We start from the raw sequence: 5,257 nt of genomic DNA on the forward strand, positions 1-5,257 counted from the left end.
CATGATGCCAATGGTAATACTACCGACGACAACGCCACTAAAGCAGAGATACTAAACACGGTTTTCCGAACTTCCTTCACCAAACGAGGCGCAGAAAGTGTTCCTGAATTCTGAATAAGAACGGCTGCCAACATGAGTACTTCGGAAGAAGATCCCATAGGTGATACTTTGAATCATTCCATTCCATGAAGGGCTTTCTTTCAGAGTATGCTGATGAAATTTCTGTTTTTAGCAATCATGTGTAATGGCTCGCTACAGGAAAGATGAGCTTCTACGGACTGGAAAGTAGCGCAGGTCACACCAACACACAAGAACGGAAATAAAAGTAATCCACTGAATTATACAAGCACATCACTGACATCGAATTGCAACAAGATTTTGGGCGGATACTGTTTCAGCACTACAAAATTCCTCAAAGAAAACAATTGATTGGCAGCATTGGTTCAGAAAATGTCGTTCTGGTGAAGCACAACTGGCTCTTCATTCACAGTAAGTAAAGAAATCCGTCATCCAAAGCTGATTCCATATTTGTGGATTTCCAGGAAGCTTTCGAAACTGTTTCCCACAAGCCGCTTCTAATCAAACTGCGGGCATGTGGAGTATCTTCTCAGTTGCGCAAATGAATTCGTCACTTCTAGCCATACAGGTCACATTGCGCCATCTAGTGGATCCGAAGGGGGTTCCCCAGGGAAGTGTTACAGGCCATTTGCTATTCTTACTCTATAGAAACTATTTAGATGGGAGGCGGTTAATTCCCCGGGGCTTGTTCCCACGAAGGGAAGACCAGTGGGGATGCCAAAGTGACACCACCCGCTGACAAACGGCATCAGAGATCATCGGAGGGAGTGGAAGAACTAACGGGCCGAGGTACGAGGACTGCAGCCTTGACAGCAGCGTCAGACCGACGGGACCAGGAACCAATATGAACATCACTGTGGCTCCAACCAGAGTAACAGCTGTCCTGGACCCGTTGCAGTAAGGGATGGACTACGTACAGCAAACAGACGCTCTGGAGGGCACTGAGAGGGTGGGAACACACGACGCAATTGAAAAGCATGTGTCGCGGGATGTACTGTGTGGCCTGATACAGGGCGAAGAGTTCTACAGTGAATACTCAGCAGTATTTAGGAAGCCGACATCGAAAATCATCGATGCCAATGACGCCAACTCCTTCTTTTAAAAAGTCCTCAAGGAAACGGGCCAGGCGGCCACAGAAGCCCCATACGTAGAGATTATGGAGGATATCAGTTCTCCAGCAGGTGTCGTAGGCCTTCTCCACATCGAAAAACACGACCACAGTCTGGGATTTCCACAAAAAACCATTCATGACATTGGTGGACAAAGTGACGAGATGGTCAACTGCAGAACGGCGCCTTCGAAGTCCACACGGTGCAGTGGTTAGTAAATTGCGAGACTTGAGCCACCATACCAGCTGGGCATGAACAATATGTTCCATCACTTTGCAAACGCGGATGGGGCGGTAGAAGGAAGGTGTTTGTCCATACTGGGCTAAGGTATTGGTATGACAGTGGCTTCACGTCAGCATCTGGGAAACGCGCCCTCTGCCCAGATGCTGTTGTACATATTAAGCAGAAAATGCTTGCCCGCAAGAGAAATGCTCTGCAACATCTGAATGTTAACAACGTCTGGCCCTGGGGTGGTAGATCGAAATGAACTGAAAGCATCATCTAGCTCCCGCATCTGTCTTTAGACAGGAAAGTTGTGTATGTACACTCCTGTAAAACTACAGAATTTCTTTATCTAATGCTCCAATCTGAGTGCTATTTGTTATAGGGCGTCAGAATTGTCACGGCGCGCATTTATACATTAAATTCGTTCATTTCATGTGCCACGTCCTGCATGTGCTATTATCGGAGCGCACAGTTTTATCTGGTGTCTTACTGGATGTTTATTTATTGTTTGTAAGGATGAGGCCTCTTAATTATTAAGTGTATCTCAGTGATTTCTTTATTTTGCGTTTGACTACTGTCTTACCGTGGCTTTAATGTAATTCAATAGGTTATGCGCTATCTGCTGTTAGTCAGGGGTTAGTAAGCCAACCGAACGCGCTAGCTCGTGGCCTAGTGCTCCGCCCCGCGTGGCGGTTCTTTGTTTACCCCTCACCCACGTGGCGCGAGTTTTGTACAATGTCTTCCTGCCCGGTAATTGTATTAGGAAATATATTTAGACTTTCTTCCAGGAAGGACAGCGTGGAGCCGGCACGCAACTCCAACACAGCGGCGGTCGGCCGTCCTCCTCCAGGCGCAGTCGATAGCTGAAGCTCATAACACGGTTCCTCCCTTGATACGCGTCCCACACGTGCAAAGGTTTTCATTAGGCCGCAACCGAGGTAACAGTGGTTTGCAATCCAGAAACCCCCCTGAATGCCTCTTCCTGTTGTTGCTGCTGCTCACAGAGCCGGTAATCGTTAATTGCCGGCACACTACTCGTCTCGCCGACAGGTTCCAACCCGGCCGCCACACCCCAAATGAACCGTTTCATCTTGCCGGTCTTACTGTCACGGCCCTCGCTCTTCCGATCTCTACGCCAACGACGCCCTCCTAAGGCACAACACAACAACAAACTCAGGATAGCCGAAAACAAAACAACATACACTTTACTGAAAGGATCAATCCAAAGGAATCCTTTGGGTAAAACTGAGGACACAAACATCAAACGAGCACACGTTACGCTCTATCTTGGGGTACACATAGATGAAAAATTGAATTTCCACGAACACATAAGGCTAACAACAGTCAAAGTAGAAAAAAATGCTACACAAACTGGTGAGGCTAAATTCAAAACAGTACAGACTACCTCTACCAGTCATACGGACATACTGTTGTGACTTGGCAAGACAGCCAAGCCACTATGACCGGTAGCCGAAAGGCACGCGTTTAAGCTCACGCAGGCTGGCGTGAGGTCTGGAACAGGACAATGTAATTAATATAGCCAATAAGGTACGTTGCTGCTGGAATACTTAACTTTAATCCATAATTGGTGTACATCGGTCTGACGGTACAGGCATCACAAGAAAAATAGCAATTGATAATGGCGCCTTGCTAGGTCGTAGCAAATGACGTAGCTGAAGGCTATGCTAACTATCGTCTCGGCAAATGAGAGCGTAATTTGTCAGTGAACCATTGCTATCAAAGTCAGCTGTACAACTGGGGCGAGTGCTAGGACGTCTCTCTAGACCTGCCGTGTGGCGGCGCTCGGTCTGCAATCACTGACAGTGTCGACACGCGGGTCCGTCGTATACTAGCGGACCGCGGCCGATTTAAAGGCTACCACCTAGCAAGTGTGGTGTCTGGCGGTGACACCACACATACCACTGTGCGCTCTTCGAATTAGTACTCAGCTTCGCAGCTACCACGTGGGCACAAAGACTGAACGTGGTCACCAACAAAGCATCGGTGAGACGAGGGCCGAGAAGTGCCCTACTTAGGCTATTTGGAGTCTTCGGTACCACCTCAGCTCGGAATATGCCCCATAGATATCACGATCAAATACGGAGCTGCAAGGTACTGGTTAAAGGTTGGGAGACTAGATAAGTATACACAATAATCGGTGTGCCGATAGAGACGATACGTCAACTTAAAAGTTGGCATATGGATACATGGCAAGGTGAGTCCCTGACATAAGGGAGCGGTTGAGAACGAGACATATCGATCCCAGCCGCAGTATGGTACAGTTCTTCACCGGACACGGACCTTATCCCACGCATTTAAACCGCGTTAGTCTGAGGCAGGCACCTACATGCACATACGGGGGAGAACACACTGTCTTTTTCTTCGGGCAATACGTGAACAACAGACAAACACTATACTTTGACTACACAGATACAGACATAGATATATACACAGCAATAAGAGACGAAGAACAATGGGCACAATTAAACGCACTGACAAACAGTATTTGAAAAACAACACATGAAGAGTACACGCGGACACGACATAACAGACATGCATATGTGCAACGTAACAATAATCTCCAGAGGGTGGACAGCGTTACCCACAGCGAAAATAGTGACAATGAGGAGGAACAGGAGGAGGAAGCTGCGATGTGACAGTAAATAAACATAAGCTGCTGGCGATCTAGCCAAGAAATCACCAAATGCTGTACATGGATGGGCATCTAAAGTAGTTAATATATAGGATTAGTAATAAATAGGATAAGCAATATTATTTCTCTACTAATAACCATTTGTGTGTGTGTGTGTGTGTGTGTGTGTGTGTGTGTGTGTGTGTGTTTGTGTGCGTGCGTGCGTTCGTGCGTGTGTGCACGTGTGTTTCTGTGTGTGTGCGACTGGTGGTCAACGGCTCGAAGAAACCATTCCGAGGTATTCATCGTCAGTGATGGTACTAACAAATCTCTCCTCAATCCTGTCATCTTTTTATGCTCTTCTTAAAAAAATTATTTATATTTCAGCCTCAAATTATTGTTATTTTGAAAAGTATCATTCTTTGTAAATGTTGTAGATAAAACAAAGGAAAAGAAAATTGTGAAAAGATGAAAAACGAAAACTGTAACATGTACGACCTGTTTTAAACATCAGGTAACAGGTCTATAACTTGGCAATAAATAAATAATAAAAAATAAATAAATAAAAAAATAAGACCGTGGCGCAACGGCTCCATGTACGTAAATCATTTTTTTAGCAATGGTAGCTTAACCTGTATGACGTATGGGGCCACCTTTCCAACAGTAGCCTGTTTGCTTCTTTTCCCGAAATATTTATTGCCAGTAATTCTGTCAGTTTTCCGAAAAAAACCAACCGTATCACAATTGGAATTTACATCTACTTTGTTAATTTGCTTCATATTACTTTTGAATTTCATACTGTAGTTTTCAAAGTATAGAAGTCTATACCATGCTTTGTGATATACCAGTAGGTAGTTAGTTAGTATTATTTTCGAGGTAAATCTTAATGATGTGGAACGAGCCATTTTATGTTAACATCAATTTTTTGCAACAAGCTGATCGTTTGTTGGTTTGTTTTTTAATCAAAGACAGAATGTTGTTAGTAATTCCTCATCATCATCATTTACATATTACAGTAATGGTAGTTTCTGTGGAATAGGAGGAGTTGTCAGAGAGGAACTTTTTCAGTTTAGTTTCAAATTTTACTTTGTAGTCTGTCAGGCACTTTATACACTCCTGGAAATTGAAATAAGAACACCGTGAATTCATTGTCCCAGGAAGGGGAAACTTTATTGACACATTCCTGGGGTCAGATACATCACATGATCACACT

Source organism: Schistocerca cancellata, chromosome 1 (assembly GCF_023864275.1).
Source record: "Schistocerca cancellata isolate TAMUIC-IGC-003103 chromosome 1, iqSchCanc2.1, whole genome shotgun sequence".
NCBI classification, from domain to species: Eukaryota; Metazoa; Arthropoda; class Insecta; order Orthoptera; family Acrididae; genus Schistocerca; species Schistocerca cancellata.